At 36.6% G+C, this 27,716-nt stretch overlaps 1 long non-coding RNA gene across 2 annotated transcripts in view; it reads left to right on the forward strand.

The window, feature by feature from the left end:
- The window catches only part of LOC132534341 (uncharacterized), a 219,254-nt gene that overhangs the window by 53,499 nt on the left and 138,039 nt on the right, over positions 1-27,716 (forward strand). For both annotated transcript variants that reach the window (XR_009546073.1, XR_009546070.1), the window contains exon 2: positions 10,216-10,286. This is a non-coding gene — a long non-coding RNA (uncharacterized LOC132534341). The remainder of the gene's footprint in view (positions 1-10,215; positions 10,287-27,716) is intronic.

A 27,716-nucleotide genomic window follows, 5' to 3' on the forward strand; every position in this document is an offset into this window, starting at 1 on the left:
GTCTGATTGACAGTCTGGCAGGATATAGTAGTCAATGAGAAAGGTTGAAAGGACTCCATAGATATCTTACCATTCTCTTCTGGCCTGTAGTGTTTGTGTGGAGAAGTTTGCTGCTAATCTTATGAGTTTTCCCCTGTAGGTGACTCTCTCTTTCTCTTAGTTTAATCACTGACTCCTGACCAAGAGAGAAATCAGGGTGGGGCAGAAATAATCCAGTGTTATGCAAAGAGGCTTTCACAGTCCCACCACTAGGTCACCAAGGTATAGATCTCCTGAGTTTCCTAATTAGTTCTCTGTCCCCTGGTGACAGCACAGGACCTCCCTGCCACTGCTCCAGATTCTGAGGGCAGTTGCAATGGAGATTCACAGTTGCATTTGGTGAGTCTTAGGGGAGTCCTCTCGTCCCTTCAGCCATCTTTTTGTTGGTGAAACAGACTGGAGGTGGTGCCTCAACTGGTAAACTGCCGGACTGTTACCAGCTACTTAATCTCTCCTTAGGCTCCTGTCTGTCCACAAGCCACACGTGTTTGCACTCACTGGTGATTTGGTGGGTTCCTAAAGTTGTTCTAGACCTGTCTTGTTGAGGTCCCAGGTAGTCTCCTTTGGTATTCCTAGGTGACCTGGGAGAGGAGAAGAGAGACAACACAGCTGCTGCTGTTCCGTACCTCCACCTCTGGAAGTCTCTGTTTTTGCTTTTTCTTTTCACCTTTGCCAAGGGAACACTTCCACAGATGTAAAACCACTGTGAACATCCTCATATTTATCTACACATATATCCCTCTTTTCTCATCTAACTATATATAAATATACATGATCATGTAGTTGATAAACTTGTAGATAATATTCTTTATGCTGAAATCCTATGATGCTTACATTATTTTAAACACTTTTATTAACAACTTATCAAAAATTCATTCAAGACAACTTACACAGATTTGACTGTTTTATAAGGTCCATTGTATTCCATGATCAAGGTGAATCATGGTATCTTTAGGCATCAATCACTTTAACATTCATTTATCCTACTTTCAACTAGCTTCAATATGGAATGATTATAGATAACATTCTTTCACATATACTTCTAAATCATAATGATTTTGTTTCTAGTCGATGAATTAAAGAAGTTGTCATCAAAGTCCAGCATACCAGTATGCTGGGCTAGCTTCGTGGGTGGGAGACAGAGACCAGGGACACGTGGCTGAGTGGAGAAGCAGTATTTCTTTATTCATGAGCTAACAGTTCAAAAAACTAATCTAATCTAATCTAATCACAACCCAAATCTGTCCTCTTCTCTCTCCTCCAGAGGCAGAGTCAGGAACCAAGGAAGTATCTAGGATAGGGGGAGGGGAGAAGAAAGGAGCAGGAAAAGGCAAGGACTAAACCAAAATCTTCCAGAGGCAGGGGGAGTGAGACCAAACCAATGTAACAGAATGAACATGTAAATAAACCACAACGCCAAGCAATGTAACAGAAGGGATCCTAGAAGCAGAACTAGAAGCATACCAACAATTCCCCTTTCTTTTTTAAACTAATTGACCATAGTATCAGGAATGTGGGGTGAACAGAAACCTATATTGTACAGGCACAAAAAAAAAAAAAAAAAAAAACTGGCACAAACTTGGAGGAACAAGTAAGCAAGCAACAAGAACCAGTGTGATGCCAAGGGAAGGCCTGAGGGGGGCGTTTCTTGCCTCTGTGGGCAAGGCTTCATCAAGCTAAAGGACATTTCCTGCATCTGTGGGCTTTTCTTGCCTCAACAGGTGTTTCCTGCCTCTGTGGGCATTACCTAGGAAGGAGGGAGGGTATGGCCTATAGAATCCTAAGGCAGCTGGCTTCAGTCAGTCTTTGAGAAACCCAGCAGCATAAAGGGAAGCTACTGTAGATTTGTGTACCAGTAAGTCCGATAGAAGTGTCAGTTCAAAGCAGATGTCCACTGAAGAATTGCCGGGGGATGAATTGTTGCATGAGGAAGGTCAGCAGCTGGAATTCTGCTTTTCTGTAGAAAACTTGACAGCTGCAATTCACTTACTTATGATACAAAATTTGTAGCAGGTTAGAAGTTTACCACAATTGATAACTCGATGATTATAATTGATTTAAGTATCTTTATAAATTTGGAAGGTCTTTCTCATTTTATTTTAAGGCTCCTTAATCAATTTAAGCGCAATAAAATGTGGTAAGGCAAAGAACCTTTGTTAGAGCCTCAGGCATGAGAATCATTAGCATAACCATTGTGCAATCTATCTTATGTTCTACCTCTAAATGAGAAGGTATTTGAGAGCTTTACATATCAATAACGTCTTATTTAACCTTTTGTTACACCCACATAAGATGGAGACACACCCTAGGTGTGCGCAGGTTTTTTAGACCAAGTTAGTTAAAATATATTGATTTTTAACTAATTTTTACCTCAGACTTTAAATGTAAGTTAATTTTACCTTTATGAGAATTATGTTGAAAACCTTTTTCATTTAACTTTGCCTTGTAAAAATGTAGCCTTAAAGTTACATTTTTAAGCTTAAAGTTAATGTTTACCAAACTTCAAACACACACATAAACATGGTCTTCAATACACAAGGAGAAAAATTTTTGTTATGAAGACATGTCATTTTAAACACGAATTTAGATCTGTACTGTCTTAGTTGTTCGGGGGGTGCATTGTCCGGTGGTGGGTTCTTGCCCAACTTCAGCTCCAGGAATTGCAGGTTGCGATCACTGCATGGATCTCTGTGTATTCTAGCTCCTCTGCCTTCAGAGCCGAGCTGGGGATCTTGGCCAGGGGGCCCAGTCCCAGCAGGGAGCCTGTGGTCTCCAGGTGGTCCAGGATCTGCCCAGACTTTATAGCAGAAGGGCGGGTGGGCTGGCCGTGTAGAAGGCGTGGACCAAGGTGCCCCGGGACTGCAGCTCTGCCCGCCATGCCTGCCGCCCTGCTCACCGCTCCCAAGGCTGAGTCAGTAGACATAAGACTCTTAATCTCAGGGTCGTGGGTTCATGCCCCACGTTGGACGCCATATGTCCTCAAAATCCAGGGTGCCAGTATGCTGGGCTAGCTTCGCGGGCGGGAAGCAGAGACCAGGGACACGCGGCTGAGTGGAGAAGCAGTATTTCTTTATTCATGAGCAAATGGTTCAAAAAACTAATCTAATCTAATCACAACCCAAATCTGTCCTCTTCTCTCTCCTCCAGAGGCAGAGTCAGGAACCAAGGAAGTATCTAGGATAGGGGGCGGGGAGAAGAGAGGAGCAGGAAAAGGCAAGGACTAAACCAAAAACTTCCAGAGGCAGGGGGAGTGAGACCAAAACAATGTAACAGAATGACCATGTAAATAGACCACAACGTCAAGCAATGTAACAGAAGGGATCCCAGAAGCAGAACTAGAAGCATACCAACAAGAAGTAGAATATCTGATTTGAGGCTTATATATGTGCTACTTATAATTAAAAAAGAAAACCTCTATTTCCTAATAGGTACTTAATTTCAAAAAATTATATATATATATTTATTTATAGAGCAGAGCACCACATTGCTCTGGCATATGCAGTTCCAGTTACGGAACTGGATGTCTTGTGTGTGCAGTCCTGTACTCTACCTGCTGAACCAGAATTTTGTTTTTAATGTCTGACATTCTATGGACACAGTGTACACTTTATAGCTTTTCAATCAGCAATTTGAATATCTGTATATGTGTTACCTTTTTATTATGCATATTTATTTTTCCGCTTGAGTCTGCAATTTAGTAAACTTCCTATGAACACTTTGCCCATCTTTCCATAGTTTAGGAGCTTTCCCTTAACCAGACCCCAAAGATCCCTGCCTTACAACAGGATCACTTTCACTCAGACGTCTCACTCTTTAAATATGCACTGACTTAGGTTTAGTTTGCTATGTCACTTGTAAGTGTGGGTTATTAAAAGACTGTAGATATTCTCCTTCATGGCTCTCTCTTATGCACACTGTTTGTTCTGCTAAAAGACAGTTGCAGTATCTGGAGGGAGTCCGATGGAAACACCTATGTGGGGAGGGAATTAATGAAGCTTGCTGGATTTCCACTGAATGAGCTTTCAGCATCATCTCACTCTCCTTATGAGATTTCATGAACCCATAATAGCCAATAGCTTTATGAGACATCTATAGCACAAGGAAGCAAGCCAAACACTCTTCACTGCTTGATCCACAGAAAATCTGGGGAAAATAAAAGTTTGTTATGTTCAACTGGTTGAGCATTGGGCATGCATGCCTGAGGTACCTGGTTTGAGCTCCACTACTGTGTGAACCAAAGTGATGCTCTCTCTCTTCCTCTCTTTCTCTCTGTAAATAATTTTTTTTTGGTCTCAATTCTGAGAGAAATTTCTTATATAGCAATAAACAACTTCAACACACCTGTGGTCCTCTTTTTTTTCCTTAAGTATCTAAATGTACATTATAGCTATATACTTACAACCTTTAATACTATTTGTAAATACTTTTGCAGCTCTAACGTGAGGATATTGCTTTATTCATGCAATTTTCTATTTGAATATGGAGAGATAACAGAGCAGAGCAGTACTCTGTCATTTTATCTAGTGGTAAGGATTGAACCTAGGGTCTCATATATATACTTTACAGATTAACTGTCTCCTGTTTAAATATGATATCTTTCAACTCAAGTTTGAGAAGATTCCTTTAGTCTTTATAGGAGGAAATATTTATTAGTGATGGGTACCTCTTCATTTGGGAATATGTAAATTTTCCTTCATGTTTGAAGAACAGGTTTTTCAAACATAGAGTTCATGGTCAGGGGCTGTTTCTCTTTCCATATTTCTATCTTATTTCCTTCTTTTCTGGACTCCATGGTTTCTGATAAAAACTAACTGATGGTCTTATCAAGGACTCCTTATACATGCCAAGTCACACCTCCTTTGATGTTCCCAGGATTCTGTGTTTGCCTTTTAGCTGTTTGATTATAATGTATCTTTGTGTGGATTTCTTCAAATTTCTCTTAAATAGAGTAAGTGGAACTTTGTGATTATAGGCAGAAGTTGAAAAATACGAACATAAGGGAAAACACAAAGCAGAACTTGGACTAGAGTTGGTGTTTTGCACCAAAGGAAAAGACTCTGGGGTGTGGGGGGGAGGATCAGGTCCTGAAACATGATGGCAGAAGAAGACTTAGAGAGGGCTGTATTGTTACGTGGAAAACTGGGAAATGTTACGCATGTCCAGGCTATTGTATTTTATTCTAGACTGTAAACCATTAATCCTCTAAGAAAGAAACTAAAAACTAAGAACTTTGTGGATAAGTAGATTCACATTTTTAAAATATTTGTGTTTATTTGTTTTAAATAGAGAGACAGAAATTTCAAGGGAAAGGGGAGTGACATAGAGATAAGGAGCGATGTAGAGACCTGGAGCACTGTTTCATCACTGATTTACTCCCCCCACCCCTCTGCAAATGGGGGCTTGGTTTGTGAACCAAGTCTTTGTGCACTGTGACATGTGTGCTCTACCAGGTGTGCCACTACTTAGCCCCTCTACCAAATTATTTCTCTCCTGTGAAGAAATTGTACTGTACGATTTCATTGTATATCTTATTACCTTTTGGTTGAAATCTAGACATTTTTAATATTATACTGTGGCTAGTCTCGAATAAGAATTTTCTTTATTTTCATTGGGGGACTAATGTTTTACAGTAAATACGGTAATGGATACATGTATAAAATTTTTCTCAATTTTATGAAAATCACTCTCAATGGCAGCCTAGGTGTCTACCATCTTCTGTTCTTATTTCTCAAATTCTGTCCATGAGTGAGATCATCCCATATGCATTCTTTCATTCCTTCCCCAGAGCTTGCTGTCACGAGTTGATGTGACAGCAGTTGTCCCTCTGCTCTGTGTTGTGACATCTCTCTAAACTACTTTTACATTTCTTACCTTTCTCAAGTTTGGTCACTGAAATCTCTTCTCTAACAGCTCAGAAATAATCCTATGAGTTAACATAGCATTTCTATAACTGTTAAGATTTAGCAACTTTTTTCTTTTTGGTTATCAAACACTCCTCTATTATAAGTTTTATCTTTATCTTTATTAAGCTCTCAATAGAGTCTTTATTTTCATTTTATTTTCTTTTTCATGATTATCTCAGTAGATGCAGAGAAAGTTTTTGACAAAATCCAACACCTGTTCATGCTCAAAACACAACAAAAAATGGTAATAGATGGAAAATTCCTTAGGATAGTGGAGTCCATAAACAGCAGACCTATAGCCAACATCATACTCAGTGGGCAGAAGTTGAAAACACCCCCCCCCCAGATCAGGGAGTAGATAGGGCTGTCCATTATCACCATTACTCTTCAACATAGTATTGGATTTTCTTGCCATAGCAATCAGGCAGGTGCAAGGAATTAAAGGAATACAGATTAGAAAGGAAGAAGTCAAGCTCTCACTATTTGCAGATGATATGATAGTATACATAGAAAGACCTAAAAATATAGCAGAAAGCTTCTGGAAGTCATTAGGCAATATAGCAAGGTGTCAGGCTATGGGATTAATGTAAAAAAATCAATGACATTTCTTTATGCAAACAGTAAGTTTGAAGAAGAGGATATCCAGAAATCTGACCCATTCACTATTAGTAAAATCAATAAAATATTTAGGAATAGGGGGTTGCACTGTAGAGCAGTGGGTTAAGCGCACGTGGCGCAAGGACCTGGCTCTTCACTTGCAGGGGAGTCGCTTCACAGGCAGTGAAGCAGATCTGCAGGTGTCTCCCTTTCTCTCCCCCTCTGTCTTCCCCTCCTCTCTCCATTTCTCTCTGTCCTATCCAACAACAGCAGCATCATCAGCAACAACAATAATTGCAACAACAATAAAACAACAAGGGTAACAAAAGGGAAAATAAAAAAATTTAAAAAAAAATCTAGGAATAAACCTGGCCAAAGAAGTGAAAGACTTGTATATTGAAAACTATGAGTTGTGGTAGTCGGGCTGTAGCGCAGCAGGTTAAGCGCAGGTGGCGCAAAGCACAAGGACCGGCATAAGGATCCCGGTTCGAACCCCGGCTCCCCACCTGCAGGGGAGTCGCTTCACAGGCGGTGAAGCAGGTCTGCAGGTGTCTATCTTTCTCTCCTCCTCTCTGTCTTCCCCTCCTCTCTCCATTTCTCTCTGTCCTATCCAACAACAACAACAACAATAATAACTATAACAATAAAACAACAAGGGCAACAAAAGGGAATAAAAAAATAAATTAAAAAATTAAGAAAAAAGAAAACTATGAGTTTCTATTCAAGGAAATAGAAAATGATACAAAGGAGTGGAAATACATCCCATGCTCATGGATTAGAATAATTAATATCATCAAAATGAATATTCAATATAGCTTGGAAAGTTCTGTCAGCTGAGTGTCTGCTTCCACAGAGGGAAGAAAAAAATGGAATCCCATACGCCACCACTTTTGTTGATAATATTTCTTAACAATAATTACTGTTATCACCATGGGGGGAAATAATTTAGGTACTGGGTTTTTTTTTCTTCTTTCGTATGATGTAAATCTTAAGAATATTTCTTATACTTTTGATGAATAATGACTCCAGATCAGTATGCGGGTGTGAACTAAAACTCTGTGCTTTGTGGTCTATACAGTTTTTGCTATTTTTATCATCTTAATATTTTAACTAATTAAAAATAATGTTAAAAAGATATTACCTTAGAACTCAAGTCAAAAGTCTACTTTTACTACTTACAGAGACAGAACTTGAAATTACTATCATTCTTTTTTAGAAATCTTATTTGTTTATTTATTATTGGATAGAGAGGGAGGGAACATAAGAGGGGAGGGGAGGGAGAAATAACAAAGGGAGAGAGACAGAGAGACACCTGCAGCCCTGCTTCACCACCTGTGAAGCTTCCCCTCTGAAGGTAGGGGACTAAGAGCTTGAACCCTGGTCCTTGTGCACTATAATGTGTGCGTTTAACCAGAAGCATCCCCCCCCACACACACACACAAAAATTAGCCCTTTGGGTTATTTTTTCCTGTTTGTTGTTTTGGGACATTTGTTTATTTATTTGTTTTAACCTCCAAGGTTATTGCTGGGGCTCATTGCTGGCACAACAAATCAACTGTTCTTGGTGGCCATTTTGCCAGTTTTATTGCACAGGAGAGAGAGAGAGAGAGAGAGGAGAGGGGGAGAGGAAAAGATGTCTCGAACCTGGGTACTTGTGTGGGTCCTTGCATTTAGTACTATGTGTGCCTAACCTAGTATGCCACTGCCCAGCCCCCCTGTTTTGGAAATTTTACGGTTTTAAAGAGTTTTAGTCTAGTTTTACTATTCTTCATTTATCTTATCAAAATTTTGTTTACAATAATTTATTTAAAATCTGAATTACTTTTGTTACCAATCTTAAATACGTTAATGATTCTGGAGTTAAAAGCTTTATTTTTTTCTTTAAACTGTATTTATATAAATTCTATGCAAGTAAAGAAGTAGATAATCATCTTTGACAAAATTAAATAATTCTTCTTTGGTCTGGGAGATGGCACAGTGATAAGGCTTTGGACTCTCAAACATGAGGTCTTGAGTTTGATCCCTGGCAGCACATGTGTCAGAGTGATGTCTGGTTCTTTCTCTCTCCTCCTATCTTTCTCATTAATAAATAAATAAAATCTTTAAAAAAATTAAATAATTCTTCAAACTATATTAACATAAGGTTTGAGGCACACAATATAAAGTTTTTTCCTAATAAAAATATTCAGATATAATTCATAATACATGTTAATATTTAATGACTTGAAAATAGTGTATTTCTAAAAATGAGTTTAAGTCTATGTAAGAAAATAGCTAAAATAAATTTCTTATTCACTATCATAAAATTAAGCCAAGTTAATTTAATTTCAAATAGTTGAATTTATTTCTTTGCACATCAATTATGTTATATTTAAATGTGAAAATATGAGATTGATAAATAAACGGACATGAAATATTCTTCTGCTGGTGCTTTTGAATAGCATGTCTTTATGTGACAACTCTTAATAGTTAAAAGAACTTTGACAGTTAAGTAATCCCTTCACCACTTAAGTACAACAGGATTTTATTATTAAGTACACTGCCTGGAAATAGTGTGCTTTTTTTCATTCATATTATAAACAGTTTTGTTAGATTGGTAATCCTGCTTGTCAGATTCGTTCACTGTTTGGTATTAATCAGTAGGTTTATAAAAGGTATGGTACTGGACAGAAGTGAACAGAAAATACATTATAAATAATGTTTCCATAAATCACAGAGAACCAGACATTGCTAACTTGGAGGTGTATAGAATATTTTGACATTCTGTGTGTGGTTTGATAGCTTGCTTCCAAACCACCAAGCTTAATAGCAGAGCTACTGTCTATTTCCTTGCATGAGTACAGAATCAGCTTACCCTTACACACTTGTGTAAAGTTTGGAAGCACATTTTCTACTGGAAATGGGGGAAATTTAATGTGAAACCTTTAAAAAACTTTTTTAAATAAGTCATTGATAATTTAGGTTTAGGATAATCATGGTAAATATTTTGATCATGCTATGAGTTAGAAAATTTTTAAATAATCAAGTGTTATCACATACCTCTATCTTTTGAAAATGTCCTAGAGTTCAGCTAAATTTCAGATATTACTTTGTCTAATAGTCTACTGCATGATCAAACAGTTCTTCAACAAAATAGAATTTGCATCTCTAATTTGAAAGTGGATTCAATTTGGAAATACTATTTAATTTTTATGGGAACTATAGGATTTAAGAATATATATATGGTCAAGTATATATATATTATATAATGTGTTATATAATATATACAAATAGTAAAGGCACATTAAATTAATAATAAAGTAACATTGAATGTTGGAAATATCCAATGATATTTAATTATATTTTCTGGGCATCTTTGGTAATTTTGCAAATAAAGTATTCATTTTCAAAATACATAGATTCCAGAAATAAATTTGTAAATATTGTCTGAAAAACATTTGACCTAAATGGTGCTCTGCCCTCACACTGTCTTCATCCAAGCCTTCCAGCTTTCCCCATGGATAACTGTTCTTTAAGGTAAAAGTTTCAAGAGCTGTCAGTTGTAAATATTTGTTCATGTGAAACTAATATTTCAGATATTAGAACAAGAACAATGTTTGATTCTGACTTATTCTTTCATTATTCTTGTTTTCCCCTTTGACTCCTGAATCTCATATTTTCTTAATTACTCCCATAGGAATCTTTGCTGTGCAGATCTTAGTGACTGCTGGAGAGTTGTGGAGAATGCAGGGAGACAAATAGAACAAGGTAAGAAAAAAAATGGGTCCAATCTGAACAGAAAGTGAAATTGGGTTGAATTCCTTAATCCAGTTTAATGGCTGTTGCACTCATGAACTTAGTTGTGTGGATTTAAGGGTGAGATACAGTCTTTTAAGACTTCTTCATGGCCACTCCTCCCTCTGTCAATTCTTTCTCTATCTTTCTCATCACTACTGGTAGAAATACAACCAAGCAACAGGTATTTGTGAGTCTGTTCAGGTGAAATCACAGTTACGAGATAGGAGTGGTACTTTTTAGGATATACTTGCACTGTGAGAATATACTCTCAGATGAATTATGGGGTTGATTATAAAAATGGTGAATTATGTGACATAGTACTTGAATTCTGATCATGGGACTACCTTTACCTCTAGGATACATACAAGTTTTTAAAACTTCTGGGCCTTTATTATATCAAACAGCTACACAATGACACTGAATGTGATTTATCTTCACAGTTGATGCCAATAAAAGATAAAGCTGAGCTATGAACAGGATGAGAGGAGGCAGGAAGTTACTATTCCTTTCCTGGGAAAACATATTAACATAATTATAGAAAGAGAAATGAAGAACACTTAATTTTCTTCCTGAGCAAATGCTTGTAGTTTTAAAGTTTTTTTTTTTCATCCCATTATAGGAATTTTTAAATAGACTTTCTGCATGGCATGAAGCTCTTCAAACATACAGTAATCTATTTTGCCTTCCTTTTGGTAGTAGTTTCACAAGACCAGGGATATTATTGATATTAATATATTACTGGACATTTTTGTTGAAATGTTTAAAAGAATACACTGCAGTCTTATTTGGGGTAGACTCATTTTAAGAGTAGACATAAACACACAGAAACCATAATCCCAGTGTAACATAGGAATCTAATTAAGACTAATGAGGCAACATTAAATTTAATGTATGATGCATTTTATATATCTCATCATTAGAGCTGTAGCAAGCTGTTCATCACAGTTGATCTTTGGTGGCTATCCCCTGCAGGCATTTTTCAGCAATGTGGGTTTAGCTGAGGTGCTGGGCTTGCAGACAAACCAACACTAAAGCAACCATGAAAAGCAAGGCTACTTTTGAAACAATCTGCTGGTGGACTCATCTGGCCAACAAACCCAAATATGTCTGTGCTACCAAGATGGCCCTCATGGTCTGCGAGGTCTACTTGTTGAATGTAGGGATTCAAGGCTCACAGTCCATAGCAAGAAAATGAGTCCATTTGGTGAAAGTAGCAGGACCTACCTCATGAGGTAGCTATGATTTTCACACCTTTGTACATAAAAGAAGACAGAGAAAGATTAAGTACACAGTTATATATTTAGTTAGTGGGCAAGTGCAGTTAGAACACTAGAATCCTGAGCTGGGGAGAAAGCATAATGGTTATACAAATGACTTCCATGTCTGAAATTCTGAGCTCCCAGGTTCAATGACTGCGCCACCATAAACCAGAGCTCAGCAGTGAGCAGGTATGTATGTATGTATGTATGTATGTATGTATGTATGTATGTATGTATGTATGTATCTCTTCCTCTCTGTACCTATTATTAAAATAAATAAGTAAAATTAAAAGAAATAATACTGAAATCCCAATAATAGTTTGAATTTCTAAGACTAGGAAGAAGGCCTATATTTATATAGAAAATCATATGTGCTAAGATTGAGTCTGTACCCAGTGATTCAAAATAAAGACTCCCTTGTGTTTTTTTTTTTCCCTTGTGTGTTTTAAAAAAATAAATTATACTATCTATTGTGAGTTGTCTCCTTTAGTAGAAACCTGGTGTTCCCTGAGTTTGGGTTACGTTGCCCTGAAACTTTTAGAAATGGCCTATAAAATTCCAAGCTCTCTAAATACGAAATGTTTCTGCTTTAAAGAGTGATGGTTTATCCTCGCAAATTGTTTGTTTGTTGACAGGCATGGTTTGTACAAAGTTTCTGAATGTTTGAATTCACAGTCCCTGGGTCCTGAAGATCCCAAGGGAAAGTGGTTCAGAGCTGTTGGGTGGTTCAGGGAGGGTAAACAGCATATCCACAGAAAGATAAGGCAAAATCTCACTCTCTCACTGACCTACCCACCGACCAACCCAATAACAGCATCGGGGGATTATAGGTTTGTTGTTGCAAAGGGTAAGAAAATCACTGTGATAACTGTTCACCATAGAGTTAGTTCCCTTCAGTGAACTCAGAAATTATTGCTTTAGTAACTATTAAGGTAAAAACATAAATGTGAATCAAATGACAAAACATGGAGGTGACTGTATGGATGAAGTTGATGGAGTTCTAGGTCACAGTTCTCAATGAAGTTCACATATACAGGAAGAAATGGAGTACATAATCCTTTGTAAACTATAGATTGACTTTTTCCTTCATAAGTGCCAGGGCCTTATGCCTACATACTCTCACCTCATTAGGTGAGTTCGTAACTTTTCTTTTTCTTTTTTATTCAGATAGTTAGAGAAGGATAGATAAAAAGGGAGAATTACAGAGAGACAGAGAGAGACTTTTTTTCTGATGTCGTAACATTTCCCATGTATTGTCAGGGATCTAATCTGGACCACACTCATGGAAAGGAAAACATTTTTCCTGGTGTTCTATCTCTCCAATTGCGTAAATTATGAATTAATGTAAATATGTACATTTTAATTGAGATCCTATAACAAAGGATCTTTTCTTTATGACTAATGCAACTGTATGACTGATTTGCACACTAAGTTGACAATATAGAGAACTCACAATCAATTCATTGCTGCATGCTCATGCAAAGTTAAAGAGATGATTCACTGACTTTTAGTTTTTGTTGTTGTTGATTTTGTTTTTGTTTTAAGATTTACCTGAGTGAAGGATTCTCTCAAGGAGGGGGTGGGAAGAAAAAGAAAGAGAAACAGAGCAATACTGTAGCACACGACCAAGCTCTGGACCTCATGCTTGTCCAGTACTTTAGCTACTGTGCCACCTCCCAGGCCCTTGCACATCAGTTTTCTTAAAAAAAAAAAAATCACAGTTCTCTACAGAAGCTCATCACAATAGAGTGAGTTATCTGCCTGGCCTTCAAAAGTGATGTTTCAGTGATTGCCTGGTAGTTCCACAAAGGCTTCTTAAATAACATCTGTTCCCCCTCCTTTTTTGGATTGATGATTTCATTAAAAACCTCTCTCCGATTGTCCTTTTGCTTTTTGGCATTAAGTAGTCTATGGGGTTCATTAGATCTAGTGTGTTAATGGCGTCATCAGGGTTTAGGTTTCATTGCAGCTGAACCTCACCATCACTAATCACTTAGCTAACATATGCCAATAAAATGATACCTAATGACTCCTTCTGAGTAACTGTGTTTTCATATTTCCTCCTCTAAATGCCCAAAGTTACATTGACTGTCAGTAGTAACCGGATGATGGTGGTGGGCACATTCATGGCTTCCTCTCTGTTGGATGACAACCTCCTTACTTGGTTCACAATCTTTCAGCTTGATCTAGCATGTTCAGTGACAGGCATTCATCCTTCCCTCCTTCCTCCCTGTCTAGTTCATATCATTGTCACAGGAGGCACATCACAGCAAATAACATAGGCTTCTTGTGTTGCCTTCTCTGTTTATGTGTCTAACATAGTCTAGGCCTTGAAGTTGCACAGTTTGCAGTAATCTGAATTCACTTTCTGAAGCTTCATGGCTCCCCAGGGAGGCTGAGTGAGTCCAAGAGTGGGTGGGAAAACATTGCAGATGGAGGACAGTATCTCTCTACTTAGAATTTTTGGTATTTGAGATAATTTTGATGTGTATATCTAATTTTCGGTTTCCTTTGATATCTGAGACCTGAATAAAAGGCACCGTCGAATCTCTTTCTTGCTTGCTTTTCTCCTAATAGCATTACAAAGAGACAGATGAGGGGGTAACATTGAGGGGCTGCTGGCTTTGGCTGGACTGGGGGTGGGGATGGAGTGGGGGTGGGGCACAGTGTAATAGCAGAAAGTAATTCTGTTTCAAGGAAGATACTGTCCAATTTTTTAAACTTAATAGGATTAGTCATGGGAACTATTTTTAGCAAAAGTTCAACTTTATCCATGTATTTTAATGTGGGAAAATTGTGTCCTTTTCCCTCTGCTAATGTTTGATGTATTCCAGCCCTCCTGCGAGCGTGTTTGAGTATCTTAGGGGATCTGGAGTGGAGGAGAACTTCCTCTCGGATTCTCTCTGTTTTCTTTCGTGAAAATGACATTCCAAAGCTGTTTCACTTTCTGACAGGAAGTGGAACCTTGCCAAAAATGATTAAAGTCCGAGAAAGCATAACAGTTCCAAAGCTGCAGCCGTTCTTTAGGAGTCCTGAGTTTGACATGGTGTCAAACAAATGTGAAATATTGTTTAATAAATTTGAATAATACAGAGATAGGGGAAAAATCATTCTTGCCTTATAGCTGTAGTGGTTTGAAATAATAGTCTTGAGTGCAAGACTACCTACATCTAATAAATTGTAATAAATATGTAAATACACTTGTGTAAGCTTAACTTACCTTATGACTTCTTTTTTTCCCCCACTGGGCCAGTTACATATGTGAGACAAAACTCTCATTTTAAATATGTGTCTGTTTAAAAGGAGATATATGTCTACAGTGCTTGAGAAACATCTTTTAATTTTATAATCCTACCTGTGTCTAACAGATCTCTTAATTTTATAATTAATATAATAAATTAGTCAATAAAATCACTTGGTCCAAATAGTTTTATTTTAAAAAATCTAGATGATAATTGGAAGTGTTAGTCAATATCTAGAACTATAAGCCTTAAGTACATTTTTTTTTACATAATTTCGCTCACAATTAATCCACTGTCAAATCTAGTTTAAATGTATTAATTTTGTACCAGAGAATTATGTATTTACATCGACAGCTATTTGTTCTCTCTTTTCTACTAAATAAAACCAACCAAAATTTTTTCTAGTGAAAAATAAAATAAAAATAAAATAAACATCTGAAAATTGTTTTGGAGCAAAATACAAACAGTGTGATTTCTACACTACTTTGAAAGATCATGGTCATGAAAAATTAATTTCACTGTTTATTCTTTTCTCTCTTATGGACATATATTTGCAATATGTGCTTTTAGAGTTAAAAGTTCAGATTTCCTGTATCTGTGACAATCAAGGACTATTACAATTCATGACTACTTTTTAGACAGGTCAAATTGGTTAGAAAAGTCATTCCATGCCATTGAATGCCATTTGTCACTTCATAAACAGTTACAATCTGCTGCCTACAAATGGAGAAAGATCACCAAGTAAATCACATCAATGGTGGGAGTAGATCCTATCCCTTCATCTATAATTGGTGCAGCCTCTCTTGTCACATTTGTTCATTCTTGTGATTTTGGTGAGGATTGACACTGGCTTGCAAAGGGCAGCCACTGTCAAAGACTTTAGAGAGTCTGTGTTTCAGTGATGTACATACGAAAACAGATTCATCATAATAGTACATTAATGCCACCCATATATCAAGCACACAACTTATGCATCTAGATTGCTGGTAATATGCCATGTAGTTCTTTTCTGATAACATATATAGCTCTTTGGCTTTGAAGGGAAATTGATAGATGTCCGGGGAGACAATATGATTAACACATATAAAAGAAAATAATGAAAGTGTAGCTAGTGTTGTTTCACTAGACGGAACCATCAAATTCAACAGCTTAGTTTCAGTCACATTGTCATTTCAAAACAACTTTTCTTTTAAGAATTCTTTTTTTCTTATAAAACAGTAAGTGGCCACTACCACAGTGAATGCTTTATATTATATTTAGATTTAGGCTCTAAAAGGCCCTGCCTTTTCAGGATCTAAACTTTCAGCCTGCAGTATTTGTGTGCAGTATATGTGTGTGTGCATAAGTGCATACATACTGTCTTCTGTAGCTACAATGCCACAGTAACATTAAAAATTAACATAAATTAATGAAGACAATATACTTCCATAATGTCAAGTCTTTAAACACTGTAGGCTCCAGGGAGGTGGAAATGGACTTCAGTTGTTGCTGAACCATCTCTAACATACTGTATTCCACTCTGCAGAGATAATGGCCATGTCTACATGACAAAATGGGAAGTTTACTATTATATTAGTTCAGCTTTGTTTTATTGGATTTTTACTCTTTGCTAGGAGTTCTTTTAGTTGCACAGCCAGTGGAAAAGTGAGTCGTTTTGTTCCCATTCGATAGATGAGGAAATGGAGGAATCCAGAAAATAAATGAGGTACACACTGTACTCAGGAAAAAAAAAATAACCATACTTTCTACCTCAGGACTTTTTGACTTCAAATTCTTTTATATTATGTAATGCATGTCGTATGTATGGCTATTGTAATAATGATGAAAGAGAAAAATCTGTGCATTGATATTGAAGTAGCCCCAGCTGGTGACGGGAGGTGGAGGACACAAAGATAAACTGACTTGTCTATTAAAATCAGCGTGTACAGATCTGTTATAGATGTAAGAACAGATGACATCAGTGAATACGCTGGTGGTGCTGATAACACCTGTCTGACTTATGATATAATATTGGGCATTCAATGAGGCCCAAATTGAGTTGCCTCCTGTACCCTGTTCAAGACTCAGAAGGCTTCTTCAGCAAGAATTTTCCAGGACCCTGAACCAGGAGAAGGGGACGCTTTCTCCATGCAAACTGAAAGTACTGGAAACTCTTGAGTATCTTCTGTCTCCACAGCAGGTTAGTCTCCCAAGCCAATGGTATAGTGGTTTGAACACCTCTCTCTATCGTTGATTGCTAGTTGAATTGCATGCTAGTTTTGCTATAACATGTGCTCTCCTGCAATAGAATCAGATTGTAACCATATGTAGTTGGAATCAGTTATAAAGTAACTTCTTTCCCAAAAATGGCAGTTGGCACACCTGAGATAGAACTTGGTATAAAACAATGTTTTCCATCAAATTCACAGAACTCCTTGAGAGCTGAAAATGTAGCAATAATGCCAACAGACAAAGAGGTCAAGCCTGGTCCTTTGAAAACTGTCCCCATCTCTGTATATTGGGAGAAATGTTGTTTACGGCAACAGAACATTCTCCATGAAAACACTAGCCTGTGTTTACAACAATTTCAATCACTCTCTGGCATCCAAGATGAAAAGATGTCCTAGAAAGTAAGGGTGGGACTATTGGAAGCAGCACATGAAGGTATTGTTTACTACAAATACTGAAGCAAGTCAATTTTATATCAAATGATTCTCATTTCACTATTTATCCAGTCAAATCTGCTAGAACTTTTTGACCTTCTGTGAAGAAAATTACTCTTGGAAAAATGCAAGACCATTTCCTTTGCTGAATGAAACTTCACTATTTGAGTTTTTTGAGAGATCCACCTTATCCTCCTGTGGGCTCTTCATCTTGAAAACATTGATGCCAACTAGGAGTCTGGAGAAATGTCTATCATTATAAACACATCACTAGAACTTTCTTCCAAAGATTCACAATGAATAGTAGTATTTTTTTCAGTAGCTTTATTCTATAGTAGTTTTCTTTATTCTATATTAGTTTATTTCAGTAGTTTTATTGAGTTTTGTCAGAGATGTATTCCGTAGCAGGGAGCTTATTTTAAAAATAAACCTTTTCAAATGGATAGTTAAGAAAAAGTGTCCATGAGGTCATTTGAAAATGGTCTTGGAAAAGTAAATGGCAAAACGTAAGTCTGGTGATTTGATATAAGCCGTGAAACATGGCATTCTCCTATTGATAAACAACACAGAAGTGACCAATATTCAAAGCAGGCAGCTTTCATAGGACTGTGCTTATTGTCTACAAATGTTGGGAAAAGGTCAATGGTTAATTAAATAATCCATCACCTCAGGATAGAGAGCAGTTCTCAACTCTGACAATCAGTGACAGAAATATTAAAAGGTCAAAAATGAGTTACAATATATTCCGTTTTCTTATTAAGCACTGTAAGGAGGTGGCTCTAGTCAAGAAGTAGAAGACAGAAAATGTACTTTCCATCACAAACACATGTTCAGTTATATACTGATAATGAATACTGTGAGTTCTTCTAACCACTGGAGACTTTAAAAAAAAATGTCTTTGCTATATAAGGTTTTTGTGTCCTATTTGAAGAAGTATGTAGTAGACCTGGTGTTAGGTCAAGGAGATGCTTCATCTACTCTTTTTTTTTTTTTTTTTTTTGAGAACTGCTTTTACAGGAGTCTGTTAAGTTTACATTATTATTCCCTCCCTCTGTACAGTTCTTTGCAGACATGGTTGCTTTTACCTGCTGATGACTTTATCCTGGATAACTCTATCACTCTCAGAGAGGAGAAACATCTCCAAATTCCTTGCATCAAGTCCAAAATAGCCCTCTGAAAATTAAAAGTGCTATACAAATTTGATGGATCAATTTGACCTAATTTCCTTTTTGCCAGGGTCAGCTTCTTCATTATCCTTTCTGGAAATTGTCTGTTGAGTGTGTGTGTGTGTGTGTGTGTGTGTGTGTGTGTGTGTGTGTGTGTGTGTGTATTTCCAATGGAAATTATCACTTAATTTGGGCTGCCTATATAGCAAAAATTCTTTTTCTAGCATCCTCTCATATTCCTTCTTCCTACTCCAGGGTGTCACTGATTCATTCTGAGTTTTCAAGTCTCCAGTATAATCACTTCTTTCTCCTGCACTGTAGAGTGACTACAAGAAATACCATCCACCCCTAGTCTTTTCACCAGCCTTTCTCCTTTACCTCTTGGGGCCAAAATATGGAAAACAGACAAGGAAAAGAGGTGTCCCAGAATAACTGCTTTCCAGGAAGCCATAAATCATGTGTGATTAAAGTAATTGGCAACAATAGAAAGAAAACATGTTCCTGTGCCTTGGTTCTTTATTTGTGCATATGAGAGGAAACTGGTCACCAGTTGAGATCACTGCAGGTTTAGGAGAGATAATGCTTTATTTGAATAGAAAAAAAACAAAGCCTCTTACTTCTCCCTTGAGACCATGGGGCTTGGCAAGTGAAATTATATGGCCCCATTTCTCTGCTGAAATGTTCATTTATATGGCTTCTAAATGAGGGGGTGCTTCGCCAAGGACTTTGACCCATGACTGCGCACAGCTTTACCCCCTTGCTGTCTGGGTGATCGCTGCTGTTTCCAATATGGGCAAGTGTTATATGATTATTTTATCTCTTACTGTAAAATGTTTTGAGAGACTTTGTATGAGAGGCAATATAAAAATAAATTGAATTGAACCGTGGCTTCACCTCTCCACTTTTTTTAGTGCTGAAACCTTTAGAGCAAAAAGTGCAGTGTTTTGACAAAGGACAAGATTAAAATGATGTCAGGAGAATGGTTAGCTTTGCAGAGTCCTGACTCTAAACACTGAGTGTGTGTGTGTGTGTGTGTGTGTGTGTGTGCATGTATGTGTGCGTGTGCAGGTGTGTGCATGTGTGACATATTGCCTGTTTTAGTAAAAAGCCTCTCTGCAACACGAGAAAACCATCTTTGTGTTCTTATTAAGGTAGCTATTTTGAGTCATAATATATCTAGAAACTACTTTCAGTTAGTGCATTTTTTTTACAAAGACAAGACGTCTTGTTAATTATATAAATACCACTTGTACATAACATATCACTGTGTATTAAAAGCCTCCTGCTTAGCCTATCAAAGGCCAAGGTCTGAACCACATCATGTTATTTTCAGAACCCACAACTGCAATGATTTTTAAAATAAAGTAATCTTGGCTTAGCGTAATAGGTTTTTCCTGTAGAAATATGATTTTGTGTTTTATGACACTGCATCAATACATTATTTTAATAAATGGCTCTTGGTTCACCAGAAGTGCTATATTTTGACAATATCAACCAACCTTTACATTGTTTAAGCAGGAAAAGTGGGGGTGCAAAAATAAAGCTACTTCGCAAGAACATCTCAAGAATGTTTATGAAAACCCAGCTACAACTACATTTAGTAGAGTTAAAATACAATATTAATTTTTCGTGAAGAATTCCAGAGAAGTGAGTAATTTTTGCATTTTTATAAATGCCAGCATTTCATAGTTTGAGGTAACAGTTTGCTTGTAAATACAAAACAGGCAGAATCGACTAAAGGGTGACGAAAGGTATCAGAGACTTGTCATTACATGGCAATAATTAGCTGTTCTCGCTGCTATGCCTTGGCGTTGCTCATAAAAGTTGGGGAGTGAAAAGATTTATCACATCAGGCTTTCTGATAATGGATCTGGTTTTGGTTTTTTTCTCCCCCTTGAATTGTCTGATTTGCTGGAGGTTGGGAAGGCCTGCTCCTTTAGATTCTCATAGCAGTGAGAAGTCCATAGCTCACCTCCTCTCTATCCCCTGCAAGGCTCTCTGTGTCTCTCAGTTCATACATGTTCATGTAACTCCATGGAAGACACATTTCAAGATTCTGACCAGCCTGACTGTTAAATAATCAGAAATACAAAGAACGGATATTTTCCCAAACCCTGGGTCTTGCTGATGCCTTTGCAGATTTATTGTTTATGACTCCTTTTAATCTAAAGCTTCTGGTGATATTTCTTTGTAGTGAGTCAGATTCTCCCAGGTATCCTGGGGCTAAGTGGGAATATTATTTTCTCCAGGCAGTACATGGTGCCTCAGAGCCTGGGAAAAAAAAAAAAAAAAAAAGAATGTTCCTTCCAAGGTGCTTATTATCTCACAATGGCATGGAGATACTCACAGCCACTTATTCATGTGTTTATTCTACGTGAGATAGTATGCTATGGTTTTGGCAGGCCATTTTATCACCCCAGAGTTAAGCTGATAGAAAAAAAAATGCATAGCTTAACCAAGATATTAGCATTTCTTTTTTGGATGGATTACTTCACAGAGGGTATAGTCATGCTGAGAAATTTAGACAAATAAGTGAGAACAAATTTAGACAAATAAGTGAGAACAAAATCTCAAGAAAAGGGCAGGAGGGGAAATCTAGTTTGTGGGCATAATATTCTGGGTTCTATGCTCTGTGCTGCTTGTCCTGGAGTCATGCTCTTTTTTTTCTCGCACTTACTCATAATTAAATACATCTTTAAAATGAAATGCTTTTTGTAACTTTTTGAGGCTTTAGCATTTCATTCTGCCTTCTTCTTTGCCAGGGATTAAGTGTATTCTCCCATAATTCATAATTTAAAGGTCTATTGTTCAATGTGAAAATATTAGGAGATGAGGCCTTTGAGAAGTAACGAATGGTGGAGTCCTCGTGAATGAGACTGGTAACCTCATGAGAAGGATGTAGGAGAAGTGATCTCTCTCAGTTTTGAGAGGCCTAATGCAACATCAGAGATCTACAAACAGGAAGAGGGCTATCATCCAGAACCATCCCTTGCTTGCAGTCTCATCTTAGACTCCTGCTTCTGAGTTGTGAGAAATAAATATTTACTCCTTAAATAACTCTGTCTATGGCATGTCACAGCAACCTAAACTAAGCTATTCCCCTGTGCCTCACCACCACAATTGCATTTATTCATTTATTTTCTGTTCAAAAAAATTTTTCATTTTCAAATGGATTAATGAACACATAGACTTTAATGTTGCTTCTCTCTCTCTCTCTCTCTCTCTCCCTCTTCTCAGGTGTTTTTGGTGACTGTCTCTACTCATTTTTTTTTTAATCTCTAGGAGAGCTAATACTTTCAGTATCTCAGACTACTGAATATCCATTTCTCTTGAGACCGTACCCCAATTTAAATGCCAGAAACCTCAGTTTTACAACTGAAAAATGGGAATATGCAACCTTTTCTTTTCATCACAGTTGTTCCAATCAGGGGATATATTGTATATAAAACACTCAGCCTCTTATAATGCAACTCCTATACTGCATGGTCTCTTCTTTGCCTTGCAGAACTTGAAGAAATGTTAAGGATTATTATCTTTGTAAATATATAGTGTTCATAATATACTTGAAACTTCAGATTTAGTAGGACCTTACTAAATAATCATTAAAATGACCAATCCCTGATGTTCCAATGTATATTTTCAAACCATTTATGTCAGTACCAGACTGAATTTAAACTCAGTACAATACCTTGAACTGGTGGTGTTTATGTTTGGTAAAATAAATAAGGAGATAAAACACAACTATGGGATAGTTTTGCTTATAAATAAAATCCACCAGAGTCAGACTTTTTAATAATTATAACAGTTATCAGAGAAGGATACAGAAATTTGGTAGGTGGGTGGGGTATGAAGCTGTATGCCTGTAATCTACTATTAAATCAATTGTTAAGAAAGTCAGTGAGAAAAAAAATCAGTTAAAAATTTTATCCAATACTAAATTTGTTCTTGCGATCATCTACCATAAAACAACCATTGTTTGTATGAGAGACACCAACATCACATTTTGATTCTATATGATTATTCTATAGTAATACTGTCCAACTGGTGAGTGAATGTAAGCCTAAAAATTGTTCTTCATTTATAGGCCTGCATGGTGCATTTAGAGCTTCATTTGTAGCATAAATTTGCTGGTGTATCTATATTTCAGATAGCAATGCCATGAGCAAAAGGTTACAATGTCAGAGTGCTTTACGTCAAGTGGCTTCTTGGATGTTAAAGACAGCCAATTATCAGCACAAAGGAAGTGGAAGACAATCAAAATATATCACTTTCATAAAGACACATGTCAGTTATCTGAGTATGTGACAGTCATTCAAACAATTATAATATTAATGCCTACTGAAAGTACATGGTGGATGCCTTTATAGAACTTTAAGGCTAGTGAAGATAAAGTATCTTTGCTCACTGATGGAAAGATTTGATATCCCAAAGATGAGTCAGATGTGTTATTCTTTCTCATACTATACATAAAAAAATCTTCTTCTAATGTTTTCTTTTTGTTTTTTTTGAGCCAGCGATTTGTACATGAATGATTTCATTGCTCCTGAGTCACCTACTCTCTCTCTCTCTCTCTCAACTGATTTCATGACAACACCCATATTATATCATAGCTTGAATTTGGACCATACACATGGCAGGCATCCTGCCTGGTGAGCTCTTTCTTCATTGCCTTGTATGATCATTCTGTTTGATATCAATTGGTTAGTACAACAGAACAAAGTTGTTTCTTCGAAAGCCTAGCTAAAACATCTTTTAATATTTTTTGTTTTGTTTGTTTTTGTTTTTCTTGAGAGGCTACATATATATATCTGCATCCTTTTTTTCTCATTCAAAGAAGGCTGGCCGCTTCAACATGTGTGCAGAGAACTAAGCTTTTACATTGGCGTCTTCATCCCTAGTCTAGAAACCACATTCCACAAGGCACTTGAGGGAGTGATCAGGGAACCTTACGCTGCCATCTTTAGATTGAGATCACATGACTCTGGAGAAGCCTGTTCCAGAGCTAATATTTTAGGTTTAAACCTTTACCAAGCTGAGTTTCCTCAAATCATGTATCTTTCACTTCTGCCAATCAAACCCACAAGTTTAAAATATATGGAAGTAAAAGAGCTCCAAGTCTTTCCAGAGATCCATTAGGCTTATATTTCAGCTAGAAGTGGAAAATCAATTTTCTTCCTTTCTTTTTTTAAGAAAGAGGCAAAGTTTGCCTCTTGGGTTAGAGATTTTAAAGCTCTCATATGTCTCAAAGAGAACCATCCTAATTAGTATAAATCAGGTTCGTATTATAAATGCCCAAGTATAATGAGTTCTATTATGACAGATCACAGTAGGTGAGATATATGCTATTCAGTGGAATCTCTAAGAGGAAAAAAATAAGCACGCTTCATTTCTTCATTAAAAGATGCTTATTTATAGTGCAAGATATAGCTACCTCTACTGTAGCATTAAAGTTTTGACTGCTTTTTAACTATAAAATTTGATATTGTTGTGGCAGCTGCACTATTCAGATGATAGCTATAGTCCAGCTGCCATCAGTGAGGGAAATTTATTGCTTCCCTACACGAATAAAGATATGTGCATATTTACTTTTAGTTTTACTGCTGATGTCCTGTATTTTAATGGTATGAGGTGAACTTAAAAGACATTATAATAATGAAGTCCTTAATTCTGCAAATAAAAAATGACACACTTCATGTGAAATTTTATTTGAATTGTATATAAGTTCCTTAAGTTCCTTTTATTTATTTATTTATTTTTTTAACCTTCACATAAATAGCCTAAGTTAGTAAAACTGTACAGTTCTTGCTAATTCTTTCTGGTCTCTTTTTGCATTTATTTCAAACTCAAGAAATTGAGTGGGAAAAGAGGGAAGGGAAGAGCTGTAGAGAGATGAGTAAGTAATCTAAACTAGTTCACATGATTTGTGGTGTGGGGTGATGAAGGCATGCTCCCCTGCTGAGAGAGGTTAGTTGATTTAAAATTTGGGATTCGAGCTCAAGTCATTTTGGAAGAATATAGCTTATCCGGTAGGCAATAAAGAAAAGGGAAAAAAGTTGAAACTGATTTTGTCTCTTGTTCCTTGTCTTAATATTGTCTTGAACCAATAACCTAGTGACAGATGGGCAGAATTCAGAGCACTTGACAGTTTGGGTTAGATCTGATAAGTATTCTGATCTATTTGGTATTGAAACTGCTGAAATCACATGAAGTCAGACTTTTTCAGAAAAGTCCCATTACGTGAGCGTTTCTGATGGGTTAAAAGTGCTAGTCAGAGTCTTTGGTGTATTGGGGACTCTCATGATTGATATCAGGCAATACAGAGAGTCACCTAATGTACTTTCAAAAGTTTTAACCATTTTTTTTTAAGATATAGAAAACTTTTGTTCTACTCTTTCATTATCTAAATGCCCTTGTCTAGCCCATATACTTCTCTCCTCTGAAATTTCTGTTCAGTTACTTATGGGTTGAGAATACTGTTTTGATTCCTTTTATTTACAGTATTACAAACTTACACAACAATCAAATGTGTGTACTTGTGTATCAGAATTAAGTGGGTAGGGCTGTCAAGATAGCTTTCCCAGAAGGTGATCGGTACTTGACCCAGGTTTGAACCCAACCCCCATCACATCAGAGGAAGTTTCGGTGCTATGGTATCTTTCCCTCTTTCTCTGTCTCAGTGTCTTTCTTTCTAACTAAGGAGGAAGTTTAACAAAGCATGTCTTTGTTTTATATACTTATGTTAAAAAGTTACCTTCTTAACATTTTAATAGACACATGTTGGAAAAATAAATTTCCCACCAAGTTTAAAACTTGGTAAGTTAGCAGATCAGGTTAATTTACCTGCACCATAGAACAATGAAATAACAGTCTTACTATCTGTTTCCTTTTTTGCTCAGAAGTCTCAGAATCTTGTTAGTATTTTAAATCAATTTAATGTTTTAAGTACTCACTTTGCACTGAAGTCTTATGTGGGGATTGTTCTTTGCTTTTCAGCCATATGCAAACCACATTTCCATTAAATATTTATCAAACTGAAACTCCTAAAAAGTTTGGAGGTGTCTTTTTAACAAAGTCCAAATAGCTGCCTTTCTGAATTAAACAGACAGTTTGGGTACATGAATTATTGTTCCAATAATAATTGCCTGCAACTGAATAACACATGGAGACCATCTTCGGTAAATATAGAAATAACTGAGTTTGCTAAATACTCTTTGCATTATTTCATTATAAATCTATGACAGTCAATTAATTTATCTCTGCAGCATGTGAACACATTGTGCATCCAATACTGAAATGAGGGAATTAAGATCCTACAAAATAGAACAGATTAGATATAGAATAGGGGTCTGGAGGTGAAAACCAGGTATTTACTTATTTGCTCACCTCATAAAGTCTTGGTTTAAAAATACTAGAAATATGGAGACAGCTGTTTTTTAGTACCAGTCCCTCTACTCTGAACCACCATTCCTCACTGCCTTCATAATCATGGTAAGCAAGGATGATGTTTTTACTACTAATGGTTACTTTAGCTAGGTCCATTATAAAGATTAAAGACATAGGTTCTATTTTCTAGGTGTTCTCCAAATAAGTCTTCAGTGTTTGTGTGTGCTTATGGTAATTTAATTTTCTTGTTGATGTGAAGAAACTATAAAATGCAGGATTTCACACTATTTCTACCCCTGATTTTAATATCAAGCTTTGTAACTAATTATGTTTTTTATACATCATAAGTAATTATCAAAAATATAAAATTCTATTTTAAGTACTACAGATGAGAATCTTCTGGTGAAGAAAAAAAATCACATGAATAGCATCATAAACAAATTTAAATTACTTTCTGTCAGGTGTTTAGTTGTATTTTATCCTAAAATTAGTACTGTCAATTGACTAAAAAGGAATGGCATCTTTACTGCTATGAGCTTAGCACAAAATACTACTATGGTGATAGTTTATTTAGGATATGAAAGGAATAATTTCAGAGTCAGAATTTATTTATTTATTTATTTCATTAAAATTATACAACCTAAAGAAGTTGTAAGTGACTAACTGACTTAAGTTTAATCTGTGATTCCCAGCACAGTCACACTCACACCAATCATTTTTGGTTGAATCATTTAATAAATTACTATGTATTAACTGAAAAATTTAATAAATTGGTGTATATTCAGTTTTAATTATTAAAAGAGTGTACAAATGGTCCTCATATAAAATGAGCAGGACAAGTGGAAAGACTATTTTCATAGAAGAAGAATTGTTCCTTTTCCGATGGAGAAGATGGCTGGGGTCATAGATGCCCTGCAAATGGGAGGTAAGGTAGTAGTAGTATGAAATGTTTTTTACTTAGTTTATTTATTTTTCATTGCCATCAGGATTATAACTGGGGTTCAGTGTCTGTACAATGAATCTACCACTCCTTCATACATTCATTCATTTTCTTTCCCTTTTTTTCCCCATTTGATATAATAGAGATACCTTGGTTTGGGGTAGATACATAGAGAAAGAAAGGAAGACAGATGCAGTACATATTTAACTGCTTCTAAAGCTTCAGTGTTTTCCCCCAGCAGATAGAGAACGAGAGTTTGAACCCAGGAGTGTTTAACCAAGTGCGCCACTGCTCAGCCCCCTGAAGTTTTTATTTATTATTATTATTAAAATATTTTATTTTAGGGATCTGGGCTGTGGCGCAGTGGGTTAAGAGCGCATGGTGGAAAGCGCATAGACCTGCATCAGGATCCCTGTTCAAGTCCTCGGCTTCCCACCTGCGGGGGGTGGGGGGTGGGGGGGGTCGCTTCACAGGCGGTGAAGCAGGTCTGCATGTGTCCTTCTCTCCCCCTCTCTGTTTTCCCCTCCTCTCTCCATTTCTGTCTTATCCAACAACGACAGCAATAACAACAATAATAACAACAACGACGATAAACAACAAGGGCACAAAGGGGAAAAATAAAATAAAAAAATAAAAGTTTAAAAAATAAAAGACTTTATTTTTTATTTTTCCCTTATTTTATTTTATTTTTTATTTTGCCCTTGTTTTTTATTGTTGTTGTTGATGTCGTCATTGTTAGGACAGAGAGAAATGGAGAGAGGAGGGGAA

The sequence above is a fragment of the Erinaceus europaeus genome, chromosome 18, assembly GCF_950295315.1.
Source record: "Erinaceus europaeus chromosome 18, mEriEur2.1, whole genome shotgun sequence".
NCBI classification, from domain to species: Eukaryota; Metazoa; Chordata; class Mammalia; order Eulipotyphla; family Erinaceidae; genus Erinaceus; species Erinaceus europaeus.